The following is a 20,695-nucleotide window of genomic DNA, read 5'->3' as shown; positions in this document are numbered from 1 at the left end:
GTAATAAATCTTAGAGAACTTTTTATATTCCTACATTCAGGTCTTTCTCATTCTTTTAAATAGTGTCATTGCATTCCATCCTATGAAAGGATTACAATTTGTTCAACCTGTTGCTTACTACTGACTACTTTTCTTGTTTTCAGTTTTTCACTGTTGCAAATGACACTGCAAAGAACATTCATATACATTTCTCTCTCCCTAAAACACTTTTCAGCCAGACACGGTGGCTCATATCTGTAATCCCAGCATTTTGGAAGGCTGAGAAGGCAGGATTGCTTGAGCCCAGGAGTTCAAGACCAGCCTGGGCCACATAATGAGACCTCGTCTCTACAAATAATAAAAAACAATTAGCCGGGCATGGTGATGCACGCCTGTAGTCCCAGATACTCAGGAGGCTGAGACAGGAGAATTGCTTGAGCCTGGAAGGTCAGGGCTTCAGTGAGCTGTGATTTTTTTTTCTTTTTTTTTTTTTCTTTTTTTTTTTTTTAGAGAGCCTCACTCTGTCACCCAGGCTGGAATTCAGTGGCGTGATTTCGGTTCACTGCATCCTCTGCCTTGGGGTTCAAGCAATTTTCATGCCTCAGCCTCCTGAATAGCTGGGATGACAGGCACCTGCTATAACACCTGGCTAATTTTTGTATTTTTAGTAGAGACAGGGTTTCACCATGTTGGCCAGGCTGGTCTGGAACTCCTGACCTCAAGTGATTAAAAAAAAAGTTTTACTCAGCCAGGTGCGGTGGCCCACGCCTGTAATCCCAGCATTTTGGGAGGCCAAGGTGGGCAAATCACTTGAGATGAGGAGTTCAAGACCAGCCTGGCCAACGTGGTGAACCCCGTCTCTACTAAAAATACAAAAATTAGCCGGGTGTGGTGATGGGCGCCTGTAATCCAAGCTGCTCGGATGGCTGTGGCAGTAGAATCACTTAAACCCAGGTGGCAGAGGTTACAGTGAGCAGAGATCGCGCCACCGCATTCCAGCCTGGGTGACAGAGAGACACTCCATCTCAAAAAAAAAAAAAAAAAAAAAAAAAAATTCTCACTCATAAGTGAAAGCTAAACTATGAGGATACAAAGGTTTAAGAATGACACAATAGACCTTGGGGACTCAAGGGGAAAGGGTGGGAAGGGGGTGACAGATAAAAGACTACAAATTGTATGTACTGCTTGGGTGTATACAGTGTATACTGCTTGGGTGATGGGTGCACCAAAATCTCACGAATCACCACTAAAGAATTTATTGTGTAACCAAATATCACCTGTTCCCCAAAAACCTATGGAAATAAAAAAAATTTTAAATATGTTTTAAATAAAAAAATAAACAGGTTTTCTTCTGAAATATTCTTTTGTAAACTACCTACAGAAAATTTACAAAAAATGTACACTCAGCCAGGTGCAGTGGCTCATGCCTGTAATCCCAGCACTTTGGGAGGCCAAGGCGGGTGGATCATCAAGTCAGAAGTTCAAGACCAGCCTGGCAAATATGGTGACACCCCATCTCTACTAAAAACACAAAAATTAGCCTGGCATGGTGGTGTGCACCTGTAGTCCCAGCTACTCAGGAGGCTGAGGCAGAAGAATCACTTGAACCAAGGAGGCGGAGTTTACCGTGAGCCGAGATTGCGCCGCTGCACTCCAGCCTGGGCAATACAGCAAGACTCTATCTCAAAAAAAACCAAAAAGTACTGTCTTCACCAACTTGCCTTAATGTTAACATCTTACATAATTGTTGCACAGTGATTAAAATCAGAAAACGGGCTGGACAAGGTGGCTCACACCTGTAATCCCAGCACTTTGAGAGGCTGAGGCGGTCAGATCATCTGAGGTGGGGACTTCCAGACCAGCCTGACCATTATGGGGAAACCCCGTCTCTACTAAAAATACAAAAATTAGCTGAGCACGGTGGCACATGCCTGTAATCCCAGTTACTCAGGAGGCTGAGGCAGGTGAATTGCTTGAACCCAGGAGGCAGAGGTTGCAGTGAGCTGAGATCATGCCATTGCACTCCAACCTGGGCAACAAGAGCAAAACTCCATCTCAAAAAAAAAAAAAAAAAAGAACATTGATATAATGGAATAGTTATCTACATTTTTTCACTAATACCCTGTTGTAGTCCGAGATCCACTCCAGGATTCCATATTGCATTTAGTTGTTTTATTAATCAGAGTTTTCCAGAGAGATGGAACAAATAGGATGGATGGATAGATATATAGATTCATAGATACATAGATAGATAGGTAGAGTTTATTAGTTCGTTTTCATGCTGCTGCTAAAGATATACCCAAAACTGGGCAATTTACAAAAGAAAGAGGTTTATTGGACTTTTCTACATGGCTGGAGAGGCCTCACAATTCATGGTGGAAGGCAAGGAGGAGCAAATCACATCTTAGTTGGATGACAGCAGACAAAGAGAGAGCTTGTGCAGGGAAACCCCACCTTATAAAGCCATCAGATCTAGGGCTGGGTGTGGTGACTCATGCCTGTAATCACAGCACTGTGAGAGGTCGAGGTGGACAGATCACCTGAGGTCAGGAGTTTGAGACCAGCCCGGCCAACAGGGTGAAACCCTATCTCTACTAAAAATGCAAAAATTAGCCAAGCATGGTGGCAGGCACCTGTAATCCCAGCTACTCAGGAAGCTGAGGCAGGAGAATGGCTTGAAACTGGAAGGCGGAGGTGGCAGTGAACCGAGATCATGCCACTGCACTCTAGCCTGGGCAAATAAGCAAAACTCCATCTCAAAGAAAAAAAAAAAAATCAGATCTTGTGAGATATATTCACTATCATGAGAGCAGCACAGGAAAGACCTGTCCCCATGATTCAATTACCTCCCACTGGATCCCTCCCATGATACGTAGGAATTCAAGATGAGATTTGGGTGGGGACACAGTCAAATCATATTAGATTGATAGATAAGATGATTGATAGGTAGATAGATAGATAGATAGATAGATAGATAGATAGATAGATAGATAGACAGATAGATAGACAGCTAGACAGATACACAGAGACAGGTAGATGAAGGGGGGTTTATTAGGGGAATTGGCTCACATGGTTATGGAAGCTGAGAAGTCTTCACCACTCAGTCCAGCAGCTAACACACCAATCTCTGCTGGAAACACAGATACACAGAAAGGAAAGATAAACACTGTAATGCCTTTCAGTTCAAGTGACTTTAATCTTTAGGAAATAAAAATAGTTTTAAAGATAACTGGTAAAATGCAGTGTTGTCAAAATGTAAATAAGGGCTCTAAATCATGTAAGTTAGATACTAGGTTTGCCAAATGTTTCAAGATTGTCAACTGCCTGCTTTACAACTTAGTAAGGCCTGGTGACATAAGAAATTAACCATGCCCCTAACTGTGCTGGAAAAAGTCAGACTTTATCTGCTCCTAGTATATAACTAAAACAACTTACCAGGGTTTTACATTAAAGTTAAAATTGCTAAGAGTTACCATTATAACATGTAAATGAGACTACTGAAAATAGATTTCCATGCAAGGTGTGTAAGAAAAGTAAAATATGTTTGTATTAAACAATAAAAATAGGAGTGGAAATATAAATCTTGTCTAGGAATAAAAGATTGTTTTGAAAGAAATTTAAGGGTAAAATTTGGCTTTCTCTCCCTTGTACAAGATTTTCATGTAGCAGTGAAGAATAATGAAAGATTTTCATTTGCCTTCCAGAGAGACTGCCAAGGAGAGGAAAAAGGGGAAAGGAGAAAAACTGTTGAAAAGCTAGCTAAGTCTTCCCTCTTAATGAGTAAAGGTTTTCACCTTGTTTTAAAATGTTGAGTCATCATTTTGACAAAATAAATAATTTATGTTAATCTGGAATTGTATTTTATAATATCAAGTTTTTTAAATCTCTAACATTTAACAGGCTTCCCTAAATCAAACTTCAGATTCAAAATTGTCTTTCCTAACCTGCCAAGACCAGCTCAGTTGGGGAGACCCTAACCCAGAGGCACTAGAGGAATTAAAGACATACACAGAGAAATATAGCATGTGGAGTAGGAAATCAGAGGACTCATGGCCTTCAGAACTCAGAGCCCCAAACAGAGATTTACCTACATATTTATTGACTGCAAGCCAGTGATAAGCATTATTTCTATAGATTATAGATTAACTAAAAGTATTCCTTGTGGGAAACAAAGAGATAGACCAAAATAAAGGGATGGGCTCTGGCTAGTTATCTGTAGCAGGAGCATGTCCTTAAGGCACAGATGGCTCATGCTGTTGTTTGTGGTTCAGGAACGCCTTAAGTGGTTTTCCACCCTGGGTGGGTCAGGTGTTCTTGCCCTCATTCCAGTAAACCCACAACCTTCAGTGTGGGTGTCATGGCCATCACGAACATGTCACAGTGCTGCAGAGATTTTGTTGATGGCCAGTTTTAGGGCTAGTTTATGGCCAGATTTGGGGGCCTATCCCTAGCACTAACCACTAGCTTTCAGATGCTACAGAGGGCCCCTAAAGCATCCAGAAGAGAGGTAAACAGGATTATTTGGGATATTTAGGTATGTGGGATTGCCAACATGATGTTTAATCTTCTTCAGTTTATATTTTAGTGAATCATATTAACATACGTTCCAAAATTTTATGGAATTTCTATAATTCTAATGTCTGAGTATATGCTATCAATCATAATTAAGGTTATTATGTTAAGTTATTGTAAACCACAGAAATTACCAAATTTCTTTGTCAATTGTGTCTTGTCATTGTTGTTGTTGTTTGAGACAGTCTCGCTGTGTCACCCAGGCTGGAGTGCAGAGGCATGATTTCGATTCACTGCAACCTCCACCTCCCAGGTTCAATCAATTCTTATGCCTCAGCCTCCTGAGTAGCTGGGACTACAGGTATGTGCCACCATGCCTGGCTAATATTTTTGTATTTTTAGTAGAGACAGGGTTTCAACATGTTGGCCAGATTGGTCTTGAACTCCTAACCTCAAGTGATCCGTTCGCCTTGGCTTCCCAAAGTGCTGGGATTACAGGCATGAGCCACCAGATTGGTCTTGAACTCCTAACCTCAAGTGATCCGTTCGCCTTGGCTTCCCAAAGTGCTGGGATTACAGGCATGAGCCACCATGCCTGGCCATTGTGTTATTGACTGTAACTACCCTAGACATTTTGTCATTCCCAGACAATTGTTGTCTTGTTTTAATCCTCTTCAAAAGATGGTTTGTAATCACCTATAGGACTTTGACAGGTGCTCTTAAATATAAGTCTCTAATAACTTTGGAGATTATGACATTGGAACAAAGGAAAAACGTACAGGGCTCATGAAGAGCTGAAATATTCATAAACATCAAGCAAAACAAGAGTTAACAGAATGGACTGAACTAATAGAAAACTGAAGTAATTAATTTTTTAAACCTTTTTGCTTAAAACATTGCTGATCCTTGGCCAGGCACAGTGACTCATACCTATAATCCCAGCAATTTGAGAGGCCAGACAGGTGGATCACCTGAGGTCGGGAGTTTGAGACCAGCCTGGCCAACATGGTGAAACACCATCTCTACTAAAAATAGAAAAATTAGCCAGGGGTAGTGGCAGGCGCCTGTAGTCCCAGCTACTCAGAAGGCTGAGGCAGGAAAATTGCTTGAACCTGGGAGATGGAGGTTGCAGTGAGCCGAGATAATGCCACTGCACTTCAACCTGGGTGACAGAGTGAGACTCTGTCTCAAAAAAAAGTTGTTGATCCTTGTTTTGTTTTTCAGAGTCAAGGAAACAAGCTATATACAGCCTTTAACAATTAGGTGAGGTATACTCTTGTAAACAAAACTTGGAGCATGTTTGTTTCTTTCTGCATGACTTCTCCAAAGTTTGAAAACTGTTTGTGAGTACTGTTAACTTATAGCAATATAGTTGTTTGCATCAGTGCAGTAAGAATCCATTTCATTTTGCAACAGGACACAATTGGAGAAATTAGTTGTTTTACTGGCTTTGACTGGAAGGGTATGCTTCCCTTTAAGGAATCAAGCTTGACTTACAGAGCCAATAAAAGCCACTTGGGAAAACTGGCCTCATACCTTGTCTACACAGTCCCTATGCAGGGTTCCTAAGCTGTAGTGAGTAGAGAATGTCAGTTTTTTACAGGTCTAGGAATCCCATATTTTTGGGACTATAAGAAGAGAGGAATTCACGCAATTCATAGGTATTTGAGGGTACAAACCCATGGCTGGGCTTGGCTTTAAAAACTCCTATCTGAGATTTTTTATGGAACAGAGTTCTATCAAAGCCAATTTTAAAAGCCTATATAAAACTAATTATTCCTGTTGCACTTTATTCAAATAATCAGGCCAAGTATAAAACTAAAGTTTGACTGGGCATGGTGACTCATGCCTGTAATCCCAGCACTTTGGGAGGCTAAGGCAGGCGGATCACTTGAGGTCAGGAGTTCGAAACCAGCCTGACCAACATGGTGAAACCCCATCTCTACTAAAAATACAAAAATTAGCCAGGCGTTATGATATGCACCTATAATCCCAGGTACTTGGGAGGCTGAGGCAGGAGAATTGCTTGCACCCAGGAGGCAGAGGGTGCAGTGAGCCAAGATTGTGCCACTGCATTCCAGCCTGGGCAACAGAACAAGACTCCATCTCAAAAACAAACAAACAAACAAACAAAAACCATAAAGTTTATTTTGCAAACAACTCAGTCCTATCATGATTTGTTTTTAACAAAAATGAGGACCAGAGAGAGACAAATTATATTTCAAAACTTATACACTTGTCATTAAATTCTAATCTCCTTGGTTGTTTTTAGTTCTTGCCTACATTTTAGACTAACCCTGCTTATTCCTGTAAACCAACTAGCAATCTCTAGCTGCAGCTCAGGAAAAAAAAAGAAAAAAAGAAAAAAAGAAAAGAAAAAGAAATGGGTAATGTAAAAATCTAGATCAGTATTCTAGTTCTGAGCAATTACCCTGCAAATCCTGCCAGGTGATGTGAGTAAATATGGGATGTGCCCATAACCCAGAGCTTTCTTTGTTTTAGAAAATAGAACCAAAGAAGTTAACCAAAGCCAAACCCCATGCATCCAAATCTTAGCAGGCATAAATATAGCTACCAGTTATCTGGGCATGTTGGCAGCCTTGGGATAGCTGTCCTTACCCCCACCCCTTTGCTTTGTTTTTTTTTTTTTTTTTTTTTTTTTTGAGACGGAGTCTCGCTCTGTCGCCCAGGCTGGAGTGCAGTGGCGCGATCTCGGCTCACTGCAAGCTCCGCCTCCCGGGTTCACGCCATTCTCCTGCCTCAGCCTCCCGAGTAGCTGGGACTACAGGCGCCCACAACCGCGCCCGGCTAATTTTTTGTATTTTTAGTAGAGACGGGGTTTCACCGTGGTCTCGATCTCCTGACCTTGTGATCCGCCCGCCTCGGCATCCCAAAGTGCTGGGATTACAGGCGTGAGCCACCACGCCCGGCCTGCTTTGTTTTAATACATGTCCTCTAATAACCCAAATTGTTTCTTCTTTCCTAAAGGCTATCGAGCTCCAAATAGTGATGCAAATGAAATCACACATGGATGCACCTTTCTTCCAAGGACTCTTATACTGACCTCAGTAGGAACCCTACCAGCTGTTCCCCACACAACCCCCTCTCCAGTAGAAAGTAGCCAGAAGGATCATCTCCCCACCTCCCTAACAGCAGTTACGGCCTTCACCCTTGAGGAGGGGGAATGAGAGAGGAGAAAGGAAGAAACTGGTGAGGCAGGCAGTTAGGGTGGATTCTCGATTACATTCTTTCAAACAAAAGAACAGCCTGAAAAACCAAGCTGCACAGTCATTGCAGTACATTGAGCTTCACAGAGACAGCACCGGGGCAAGTGAGAGCTGGATGGGCACTGGGCGACTCTCTGCCTTGCTGAGGAGAAATAACTAAACATGGGCAAAGGAGATCCTAAGAAACCGAGAGGCAAAATGTCATCATATGCATTTTTTGTGCAAGCTTGTCTGGAGAAGCATAAGAAGAAGCACACAGATGCTTCAGTCAATTTCTCAGAGTTTTCTAAGAAGTGCTCAGAGAGGTGGAAGACCATGTCTGCTAAAGGGAAGGGAAAATTTGAAGATACAGCAAAGGCGGACAATGCCCATTATGAAAGAGAAATGAAAACCTACATCCCTCCTAAAGGGGAGACAAAAAAGAAGTTCAAGCATTGCAATGCACCCAAGAGGCCTCCTTCAACCTTTTTCCTGTTCTGCTCTGAGTATCACCCAAAAATCAGAGGAGAACATCCTGGCCTGTCCATTGGTGATGTTGCAAAGAAACTGGGAGAGATGTGGAATGACACTGCTGCAGATGGCAAAGCAGCCTTCTGAAAAGAAGGCTGCAAAGCTGAAGGAAAAATACGAAAAGGATATTGCTGCATATCAAGCTAAAGGAAAGCCTGATGCAGCAAAAAAGGGAGTTGTCAAGGCTGAAAAAAAGCAAGAAAAAGAAGGAAGAGGAGGAAGATGAGGAAGATGAAGAGGAGGAGGAGGAGGAAGATGAAGAAGATGATGATGAATAAGTTGATTCTAGCGCAGTTTCTTTTCTTGTCTATAAGGCATTTAACCCCCCTGTATGCAACTCACTCCTTTTAAAGAAAAAAATGGAAATGTAAGGCTTTGTAAGATTTGTTTTTAAACTGTGTAGTGTCTTTTTTTGTATAGTTAACACACTACCGGCAGGGGGCTGTGGCTCACGCCTGTAATCCCAGCACTTCGGGAGGCTGAGGTGGGTGGATCACGAGGTCAGGAGATCGAGACCATCCTGGTTAACACGGTGAAACTCCGTCTCTACTAAAAAAAAAAATACAAAAAAGTAGCCGGGTGTGGTGACGGGCGCCTGTAGTCCTGGCTACTCAGGAGACTGAGGCAGGAGAACAGCATGAATCCGGGAGCTGGAGGTTGCAGTGAGCCGAGATTGCACCACTGCACCCCAGCCTGGGTGACAAAGCAAGACTCCGTCTCAAAAAAAAAAAAAAAAACAAAACAAAACCACACTACCAAATGTGTCTTTAGATAGCCTTGTCCTGGTGGTATTTTCAATAGCCACTAACTTTGCCTGGTACATTATGGGGGTTGTAAATTGGCATGGAAATTTAAAACAGGTTCTTGTTGGTGTACAGCACAAATTAGTTACATATGGGGATGGTAGATTTTTCATCTTCAGTTGTCTCTGATGCAGCTTATACAAAATAATTGTTCAGTTAACTGAATACCACTCTGTAATTACAAAAAAAAAAAAAAAGTTGCAGCTGTTTGTTGACATTCTGAATGCTTCTAAGTAAATACATTTTTTTATATAAAAAAAGAAAAGAAAAATCAAGCTGCAGGCACAGATAAGGGAACTTGCATGGGGCCTTGCCTAAGGCATGCCCACAGATGCACAGATAAGAAAGCCTACACAGGTAACTTGCCTAGACATGCTTGCAATGGAAAATTCCGTCTCCTGACATATGTGCAGTAAGGGAAACAAAGCAATACGGAGTAACTCAAGCTAAAGGCACGCATGCACATTAGGAGCATGGGGTAGAGCTACTAGAAATTCACACCTTATGCAAATGAGACACCCAGCCCTCATCAGTTTCCTGTAGAAGCCTTTGCATTCAACTGTAAAAATGGCAACCCTCTTTTGGGCCCTGTCTCCACAGCGGAGAGTTTTCTTCTTTTGCTTATTGAACTTTCATTCCAACCTCACCCTTGGTGTACACACACCTTAATTTTCATGGTCATGAGAAAAAGAACTCCAGATGATACCTTAAACAATGAGAGACTGCCACGTTGTGGTGCATTGACAAGACTATAACACTAGCTTGGGGAAAACAATACTGAATAAATATCAGATGCTGATTCAGTGCTTATGCAGCCTTCTAGAGAACCTTGCCCCAGCCCTATTAAGTACTGTCACCTAGCTGGCACTGTAACTGAGTCTACAAAAAACCATTCCACCATTCTGTCAAGCCAGATGCTTCAGGATGATGGGGAACATGGTAAGACCAGTGGATTTCATTAATATGGGCTCATTGCTGCACTTTTCTGGCTGTGAATTGTGTTTCCTCATCAGAAACAGGCTGGATATGGTGGGTCATGCCTGTAATCCCAACTCTTTAGGAAGCTGAGACAGGAGGATTGTTTGGGACCAAGAGTTCAAGGCTGTAGTAAGCCATGATCATGCCATTGCACTCCAGCTGAGCAACAGACTGAGACCCTGTCTCAAAAAAAGAAGCAATGCTATGTGGAATATTATGATTGATGATGGATAAGGCATTCCATAAGTTCAAATCCATATCCAGAGTGTCTGGTCCAGTAAGGACAGAATGCTGCCCCTTCCATGATGGGAGAGGACCAATGTAGTCAACTGCCACCAGGTCAGATAATGCCCACCGAGTCACATGATAACTTGGTGGCCCATGATCAAGTATCCAGCTTCTACAAAGTCCAACTGCTGGACAAGAGCTGTCTCTCAAAAGAAGATGGCAAGGCCTTGCTCCAAAATCCTAAGGGCCTGTGCTGCAATTCACCAATAGAGGTTGGCCAAAGGCTCCAAACAGCATCCTTCTTGCCACTGACACCTCAAGAACCATTGGATCTGTGGAATCATACGGCCGAAGTGGTAGAGCTTTAAAATATGACTGCCCCACTGGATTTTGGACTTGCATGGGCCCTGCAACCACTTTGTCTTGGCTAATTTCTCCCCTTTGGAAGAGCTATATTTACCCAGTACCTGTACCCCCATTGCATCTAGGAAGTAACTAGCTTGCTTTTGATTTTACAGGCTCATATGTGCAAGGGACTTGCTTTGTCTCAGATGAGACTTTGGACTGTGGATTTTTGGGTTAATGCTGAAATCAGTTAAGATTTTTGGGGGACTGTTGGGAAGGCATGATTGGTTTTGAAATGTGAGGACATGAGATTTGGAGGGGCCAGGAGCAGAATGATATGGTTTGGCTCTGTGTCCCCACCCAAATCTCATCTTGAATTGTACTCCCATAATTCCAATGTGTTGTGGAAGGAACCTGGTGGGAAATAATTTGATTCATAGGGGCGGCTTCCCCCATACTGTTCTCATGGTAGTGAATAAGTCTTACAAGATCTGGCCAAGTTGTTTCTTACTTTCTGATGCTACAACATCTTCTAATGTATCAGAGGTTTGGCTTTTGCGTCTTCCTCATTCTCTCTTGCCACTGCCATGTAAACAATCCCGCCATGATTGTAAGACCTTCCCCAGCCACGTGGAACTGTAAGTCCAATTAGACCTCCTCCTTCTTTTGTAAATTGCCCAGTCTGTGGTATGTCTCACCAGCAGCGTGAAAACAGACTAATACAAGTGGGGACACAGATCCAAACCATATCAATATACATATGCCTATACAAAAAAACAGAGAGAGAGAGAGAGAGAGAGAGAGAGAGAGAGAGAGAGAGAAATGTGTGTGTGTGCATTAGCCAGAGTTCTCCACAGGAAAAGAACCAGTAGGATGTGCATATAGAGGGAAATATATTTATTTTAAGGAATTGGCTCATGCGATTACGGAGGCTGGCAAGTCTAAAACCTGAGAGTAGACTGGTAGGCTAAGACCAAGGGCCCGATGCTGCAGTTCATTCACATACAAAGGCATCTGTTGCAGAATTCCCTCCTGTTTGTGGGCCATTTTTCTCTGTTCAGGCCTTCAACGATGAGCGAGGACCACTCGCATGATGGAGGCCAATCTGCTTTACTCAAGCCCACTAATTTAAATTTTTTTTTTTTTTTTTGAGATGGAGTCTTACTCTGTCACCCATGCTGTGGTACAGTGACATGATCTTGGCTTGCTGCAATCTCCACCTCTTGGGTTCAAGCGACTCTCCTGCCTCAGCCTCCCGGGTAGCTGGGACTATAGGCAGGCACCACCATGCCTAGCTAATTTTTGTATTTTTTAGTAGAGATGGGGTTTCACCATGTTGACCAGGCTGGTCTCAAACTCCTGACTTCAGGTGATCTGCCCGGTGGCATGAGCCACTGTACTTGGCTTAATTTAAATGTTAATCTCATCCAAAAAAACCCACATAGAAACATACAGAATAATGTATAACCACACATCTCTGGCCCTGTCAAGTTAACACATGGAAGTAACCATCACAATAGGCACGTGAGTATACGTAAACACAGTCCCTAGCTCTGTCTGTGGAGAGGGACTAGAATCCATGACACCCCAACCACAATGAGGACATTCTGCACCCAGATTTCACTTTCAAATACCATTCCCTAATAAAATAAATAAGGACTCCATAGAATTTCTCCTCCATTTTCTTGAAAAAATGGCTGATTCCAGGATTGGAACAGGGAAAATATAGATGAAATTAGAAGATGTCGTAGCATCTGAAAGTAAGGAACAACTTGGCCACAAGCGGTAGCTCATGCCTGTAATCCCAGCACTTTGGGAGGCCGAGGTAGGCAGATCACTTGAAGCCAGGAGTTCAAGACCAGCCTGGCCAACATGGTGAAACCCTTCTCCACTAGAAATACAAAAAGTAACCAGGCATGGTGGCGGATGCCTGTAAGCCCAGCTACTTGGGAGGCTGAGGCGGGAGAATCTCTTGAATTTGGGAGATGGAGGTTGCAGTGAGCCAAGATCATGCCATTGCACTCCACCCTGGGCCACAGAGTGAGACTCTGTCTCACAAAACAAAAACAAACAAAGGCTTTATGGGAAATATGTGAAGGGCTCCAGAGACAAGGAGACAAGCAGGCTCTGTCTCAACACTTCTTTTTAGATAATCAATGCTGCCAAGGCTACCACCTTGCACAACTCCAGGAGGCACTATTGACTTAGAGTACATGGAGCACAGTGAATGGTGCCCATTGGGATCCCTGCTAGTCCTGCAACAGCTTCTGGAATTGTGCAGCGTGGTGGCCTTCATGGTGTTCTTTTTCATTTCCTTTGCAAAAATCAAGGCATCATTCTGCTAAAAATAGGAAAAAATGATAAATTTCAAGTAATGTTTTGCTTCTAAGCATTTTCCAAAATGTCTTAGTGAGTTTTTACTTTAAAAAAGGGAGGTGAGGGACAGGGGGCCTGGGCCCCGTGACTCATGCCTGTAATCCTAGCACTTTGGGAGGCCGAGGCATGCAGATCACCTGAGGTTGGTAGTTGGAGACCAGCCTGGCCATCATGGTGAAGCCCTGTCTTTCCTAAAAATACAAAAACTAGCTGGGCATGGTGGCAGGCACCTCTAATACTGGCTACTTGGGATGCTGAGGCAGGAGAATTGTTTGAATCCGGGAGGCAGAGGTTGAGTGAGCCGAGATGACACCACTGCACTCCAGCCTGGGTGACAACAGCAAAACTCCTCCTCACAAAAAAATAAAGTCCAGGTGCTGTGGCTCACGCCTGTATTCCCAGCACTTTGGGAGGCCAAGGTGGGCAGATCACCTGAGGTTGGGAGTTTGAGACCAGCCTACCAACATGGAGAAACCCCATCTCTACTAAAAAAATACAAATATTAGCAAGGCATGGTGGTACATGCCTGTATTCCCAGCTACTCAGAAGGCTGAGGCAGGAAAATCGCTTGAACTTGGGAGGTGGAGGTTGCAGTGAGCTGAGACTGCATCATTGCACTCCAGCCTGGGCAATAGAGCGAGACTCCGTTTAAAAAAAAAAAAGAAGAAGAAGAATCACTTGACCCTGAACTTCAATTTCTAATTCCTAAAGTAAGAATAATCACACATATTTCAGCAAGTCATTGGGAAATTGAATGAGGAAATGCATGGAATGCTCTTTGGGAGCTATGAAGTACAATGTAGTTATAGTAACCATGGTAACAACATTGCGTTAGTGAGATGTAAAGTTGCGCACAAAGCACCAGTAACAAATTCTCAATCTCTGAGGAACTCTGAGGAATTCTGTGTACTTGGCAGCAATTCCTATGGATTGACAACCATTCATCCCACAAATATATTTCACAGCCAACTCTTTGCTACGCTCCAAGCTTAAGTTGGGGATATGTATTAAGAACTGTGGAGAGCATAAGATTTTACCCTACATGGTAGCTAACTGAAGTGCTAACAGAACACACAAGATTCCTGGGTCAGAGACAAAAGATTTTATTCCTCACAGCATGAGAAGCAGCATAAATATCAACATATTTGCATTAGCTCCTCTTACCCCCAAGTCCCACAGGGGTAGGGTTGCCAGATTTAGAAAACAAAAATATAGAGCACCCAGTTGGATTTGAATTTTAGATTAACAATGAATACATTTTTAGTATGTCCCAAATACTGCATGGGGTGTGCATATACTAAAAAAGTATTCCTAAAAAAAGTATTCTTTATTTATCTGAAATTCAAATTGAAGGGGGTGTCTTGTATTTTAACTGGCAACTCGACATGGGTGGCACAGATGAGTTCAGCTGTATGAGTTCACCCACGGTGAGTTGCATTACAAGAGACTGACACTGATTTGAAGAACCTAAATCTTTTATAATCTTTTATAAGGGCAGTAAGCATGCTTGCCCTTTAATTCAGAGAGCCACAGGCTCTGCCTTCCAAGGCTGCTTGTAGAAAAGGTAGTCCAGAACAAAAGGCAGTCAGTGGCTCTGCTTGTAAGACTTGAAAAACCATTGGAGAATTGGCTCCCAATGCACCCTAGTGAACAGGTGTGCGGAAAGGGAGACGGTTGTGGCTTCAGTATCTTGAGATAAATGCTTCTCAGTGGGGCTGGTTTCCATCCTAACCCTTCCCTAATTCCCACCCCCTCTCCAGTTTCAGGCTGCTTTCTTTGCAGGGAGAGACGAGGTTGTATGGTCACAGAGGAGGAAGTCTCAAAAATAAGAGATGGACGAGAATACATACCCTCCTATTTCCATTCATCCGGCAAATGCTCGGTGCCTACCGTGGTCCAGGCACTGTGCTAGGCACTGGGGCTGCAACAGCAGAGGATACCCAGCCAGTCCTTGCCCACGTGGCACTGCAGTCTGATGGATTTGTGAAGGGACCTGGAAGAAAAATGACTGCTCCACAGCCGGGCACAGTGGCTCACGCCTGTAATCCCAGCACTTTGGGAGGCCAAGGCAGGAGGATCACACGGTCAAGAGTTCGAGACCAGCCTGGTCAACATAGTGAAACCCATCTCCACTAAAAATACAAAAATTAGCCGGGTGTGGTGGCATGTCTCTGTAGTCCTAGCTACTTGGGAGGCTGAGGTCAGAGAATCGCTTGAACCCGGGAGGAGGAGGTTGCAGTGAGCCGAGACCACACCATTGCACTCCAGCCTGTGTGACAGAGTAAGACTCCGTCCCCATCCCCCGCCAAAAAAAAAAAAAAAAACAAAAGGAAAGAAAAGAAAAATGACAGCTCCTTTTTGTAAAGTAACAGCTCCAGTTGGGAAGCCCTTGCTCACTTCTCTGCCATGGAGGCCTCAGTGGCAGCCTGCATCTTCCTGAGACTCTTCAGTATGCCTGCTGTGTCTCCACTTCCCCGACTTTGTTCCAACTGTAGCTGCTGCCTAGCAAGGCGTCCCCTCTGCCCCACTTTCCTCCTGCTGATATCCTGCTTTTCCTTGGAAAATTTTAGCTCAAATCTTGCCCCCATCCAAGAACCCTTCTTAGAATGACACTTCCTGTCTTTGTATTCCCACTGTAGATTTCAACCTTACATTGAACACAGATAACAACCTGCTTTGGATCACAAACCCGGGGAGAGCCGGGTGTGGTGGCTCATGTCTGTAATCCCACCACTTAGGCGGGAGGATCACTTGAGACCGGGAGACCCTGTCTCTAAAATATAATAGCAGTTATTAATATTTTTTAAAAGATGATGTTAAATTGCTTGTATATTCCATTTATTTTAATTCCCCACAATAACTCTATCTGGCAAATATTATAATCCTCATTTTATGGATGGGAAAACTGAGGCTCAGAGACAAGAAGTCTCTAGCTTCTCTGTACAGAGCTTTTTTTTTTTTTTTCATTTTTAGATGAAGTCTCACTCTGTCGCCCAGGGTGGAATGCAACGGTGCAATCTTGGCTCACTGCAACCTCTGCCTCCCGGGTTCAAGTGATTCTCGTGCATCAGCCTCCCAAGTAGCTGGGATTACAGGTGTGCACCACAATGCCCCACTAATTTTTGTATTTTTAGTACAGACTAAAAATTTTATATTTCACCATGTTGGTCAGGCTGGTCTCAAACTCCTGACCTCAAATGATCCACCTGCCTCGGCCTCCCAAAGTGCTGGAATTATAGGCGTTGGCCAACCGGGGCCCGGCCTTCTCTGTACAGAACTCCAGTTGGCTCCCCTAACATCATGGCTTGCTGTTCCTCATCATCAATGTGGGAAGAAATGGGTGTTTTGCAAGATAAACATAATTTGTGGACATTTGAACCTCTAGTTGTCTTGGCAGTGCTAAAGTCATTTTGAGCCTTTGCAGACGTCTGCAGCTCATTTCCTCCTGCTCTTGCTTGGCCTCTCCTTCCCTCCTCCTCCATCAGCCATGCTCTAGGGCTGGACATGTGTTTTGGGGGCTGAACCTTGCCCTGAGGCCTCCTGCTTGTCTAGGTCTGATTTGTTCCTGGAGAGTCGGGTCTCTGAATTTCCTAAGAGGCCTGAGATGCTGAGAGCCAGCAGAAGTGGACAGGGCAGAGGGTGCCTGGTTCGACTTGGGGAATGTAACCTGCCCCTGATCCCCCAGGTGTTCACCAGGGGCCCATAGGCCTCTCTTCTAAGTTCTGCTGACAAATACAAACTCTTCCACTCACTCATCAGCAAATGATGCTCCATCTCCATTCTTCAAGTTAAATTAAAACCAGCTGCACCAGGAAGTGCTGTGTCGTCAGGGACGCTGGGGATAGATACAGGCATCACAGAGGGAAGCTGCTGTTTATGTTGTCCCTGCCGCCAATGCCATGCTGCTAGCTGCTGTGTGGCACTGCTTGGGTGACAGTCTCCTGTACCTATCCACTGTGGCTGCCTCATATCACCCGGTTTCTCGTTCAGGCCACTGTGACCCTTCCAAGTGTAGGGGCTCAGCCAATAATTTCATATCTCAGTGCTGAGCTCAGCCACTGGTGCCCTGAGGGTTTGCGGTGCCCACTCACTGCCCCTTCCCCCTACCCAGGCAGGGCACTCTCCTTTTCAGCCCCTAGAAACATTAAGCATGCATTCTGCCCCTTTCTCTGCCTGTAGTCCCAGTTACTCGAGAGGCTTCATGGCTTATCCGGAAGGTTGGGAACTTAGAAATGCAAAGGGCTTGTATACTCTCTTTGGTATGGAGGGTGCTTAAGCTCCCCCTGAGGGTGGGAATGTCTTCTGTGCCTTCCTGAGCCAAATAATCTCCCCTTTTTGCAACACTCACCAGCTCAGATCAGTTCAGCCAAGGGGTCTTCTTTCTCCAACAGCGGGAAAACAAAACTCAAGTTCTCTGCGGGCCAGCACAGCACCCACAGCCCATTAACCCAGTCCCCGTGGATCTGCCTGAGAGATAGGGTCTGTGAATTCATTTTAGATATAGACAAGCTGTTTCATAATGAGCAACACCATCATCAGAATGGTTGTTGCTGGCCGGGCGCGGTGGCGCACACCTGTAATCCCAGCACTTTGGGAGACCAAGGCAGGTAGATCACTTGAGGTCAGGCGTTGAAGACCAGCCTGGCCAACATGGTGAAACCCTGTCTCTATTAAAAATACAAAAAGATTAGCCGGGCGTGGTGGCACATGCCTGTAATCCCAGCTACTTGGGAGGTTGAAGCAGGAGAATCCCTTGAACCTGGGAGGCGGAGGTTGCAGTGAGCTGAGATAGTGCCACTGCACTCCAGCCTCGGTGACCGAGTGAGACTGTCTCAAAAAAAAAAAAAAAAAAAAGTCTGTTGCTTGCCAAGGGCTTACAAAACACTCCACAAAGTTAACCTACGTCAGATAGTGTTGTCCACGCTGTAGATCTGCTGAAGGGTCCAACACCTTTTACCCGCAGTGTCCACCCTGAATTCATAGTCCCCGGAAGCTCAAGGCCCTACCCAAGTGTATCGTTTTGCATAGGCTGAAATTCTTTAACAATTAGACTCAGACTGTAATAGACGTTTAATTTTCCCTCATGATAAGGTCTAGGGGGTTCCAGGTTGGTTGAGTGGGGGATCTGCCACTATCAACAGGAGGTTTCAGGACCATCCCAGGAGCAGCAAGGAACTGGGTGGGCGGTCCTCCCGGCCAAGCCTTAAAGTGGCACTCATCACTTCCAGGCACTTTCCAGGGCTCCAGCTCTGTCACTTGGCCACACCTCGCTGCAAGGGAGGCTGGGGAGTATTGCCAAGCTGTGAGCCCAGGAAGAGGAACGGAATGGATTTCCATGGACAGCCAGTAGCATCTGCCAAATCAAGCTTTCTCCAATGCTTGGCTCTTTCTTCCGTCTCTGTGGTCTGTTTTATGTTGCCTTGACTCAAATAGGAAACATAGCTCTCTTAGAGTTACACACATACACACGCGTGCATGTGCGTGCACACACACACACACACAACTTCTATAAAGCGCTTAGGGTACTGGCAGATGTTACTGATAATTTGGGAGCAGCAAGGGGACAGAGGTGCTATTACAAGCAGCCTCTGGGGAGAGTGGCACTGCATCATCCTTCTAGAACCCTACTACGGGCTGGGAGTCCTCCTTGCCCTGCCTCTCCCTGCCTGGGCTCTCTCCGTTTTGCTGGCTCTTCTGTCTGCCCCTCCTTTGTCTTTCCCCTGCACAGGGCCCTTCCCCGTGTCACATCCAGCCTGCTGGGTCTCACCAAAAGGCTTATCAGGGTATTTTCCCCAAATGAAGACAGTTCTTAGCTGTTACAACGAGAGGTGCCAGCCATTAGGAGAGCTCTATTTATCCCTTTCTTTGTTCACATTCTCAGTAATCCCAGCAGGAGGCATCACTTTACCTATGACAAAGGTGACCCTCTGAGTGAGGCTAGCAAAAGGCATGAGTAGCTCTTAGGTGATCTGCATGGCTCCAGGGCTTTACATTTCTTTTTGTTGTTTTATGTATTTTATTTTATTTAGAGAGACTCCCTCTGTTGCCAGGCTGGAGTACAGGGTGATGTTGATGGTGGTGGTGGTGAGATGGTGATGATAGTGATGATGGTGGTGGTAGTGATGCTATTGGTGGCAGTGGTGATAATGATGAGATTATGATGATAATGATGATGGTGATGCTGGTGATGATGGTGGTGATGGTGATGATGAGATGATGGTGATGGTGGTGGTGGGGGAGATGGTGATGATAGTGATGATGTGATAGTAGTGATGCTAGTGGTGGTTGTGATGATAATGATGAGATTATGATGATGAAGATGGTAATGATGGTGGTGATGGTGATGATGTGATGCTGGTGATGGTAGTGGTGATAATGATGAGATTATGATGATAATGATGAGGAAGATGAGGCTCTGATGGTCTGAAATAAGAGGGCTCTGACTGGAACCTAGCCGCTCGGGTTCCCAGTTGCTCTTGGGGTAATCGCTACCTTACCCCCTGGACTCATCCCAAGCAATCTCCCTCTTACCTGTCTTCTTATTCATTTTTTTTTTTTTTTGAGATGGAGTCTTGCTTTGTCACCCAGGCTGTAGTGCAATGGTGCAATCTCGGCACAATGCAACCACCGCCTCCTGGGTTCAAGCAATTTTCCTGCTTCAGCCTCCCGAGTTGCTGGGACTACAGGCATGCACCACCACACCTGGCTAATTTTTGTATTTTTAGTAGAGATGGGGTCTCACTATGTTGGCCAGGCTGGTCTCAAACTCCTGACCTCAAGAGATCCACCTGCCTCATCCTCCCAATGTGCTGGGATAACAGGCGTGAGCCTTTGTGCCTGGCCTTCCTGCCTGTCTTCTGAGTCCTCTCATGAACTTCTGTTCAGTGCCACACATGTGCCACTCCCCTTTCCTGCCCACCACAGGCCTTTGCACATGCTGTTCCCACTTTCCTTCACACGCTTCCCTTGCTCAGCTCGTCATTACTCCCTATTCATCCCCGTATGCCAGCTCAGCCATCGGGTCCTCTAGAAGGCCTTCCCTGTCCCTGCTAAGCCAGTTGAGATCTCCCCAACCGTGAGCCCTCGCAGCACCTTAAGCCTTACTCTGAACAATTCCTGGTTGGCTTTCTTTTTTTGAGACAGAGTCTCCTTCTGTCCCCAAGGCTGGAGTGCAATGACATGATCGTGGCTCAATGCAACCTCCGCCTCCGGGGTTCTAGTGATTATTCTGCCTCAACCTCCCAAGTAGCTAGGATTACAGGCGTCTGCCACCACATCCAGCTAATTTTTGTATTTTTAGTAGAGATGGGTTTCACCATGTTGGTCAGGCTGGTCTCGACCTCCTGACCTCAGGTGATCTACCCACCTTGGCCTCCCAAAGTGCTGGGATTACAGGCATGAGCCACCGTGCCCAGCCCCTGGTTGGTTTTTATTTCTGTGGTCGTGTTGGTTCTCTCTCCCACCAACGCGTCCACTAGCCTGACCTCAAAGCTCAGCACAGCCCCTGGCATACAATAAGTGCATTTCCCGTTTACTCCAAGACTACTGTGCTGGCGGTGAGCTGCACTTTTTTTCTCTAATCAGGAAATGGGTTAAAGAATATTTGCCAAATGATTGAAAGGAGACCAGTAGCCACACTGTCTAAGAGTAGAAGTTGCTTCTTTGGAGAGAGTGAGCCCTCCCTCATTGAGAAGCATTAAAATACAAACTGGAAGGAACATTTGTCTAGAGCAGAGA

The 20,695-nt window shown here is 44.9% G+C and overlaps 1 pseudogene; it reads left to right on the top strand.

Moving 5' to 3' along the window:
• Positions 1 to 7,880: 7,880 nt before the first annotated feature.
• Positions 7,881 to 8,506, top strand: LOC105487158 (putative high mobility group protein B1-like 1; annotated as a pseudogene).
• Positions 8,507 to 20,695: the final 12,189 nt, after the last annotated feature.

Source organism: Macaca nemestrina, chromosome 14 (genome assembly GCF_043159975.1).
Source record: "Macaca nemestrina isolate mMacNem1 chromosome 14, mMacNem.hap1, whole genome shotgun sequence".
In the NCBI taxonomy this organism is placed as follows: Eukaryota; Metazoa; Chordata; class Mammalia; order Primates; family Cercopithecidae; genus Macaca; species Macaca nemestrina.
Note: the sequence above shows the minus strand (reverse complement) of the source record. Positions and strands in the feature narration are given on the sequence as shown.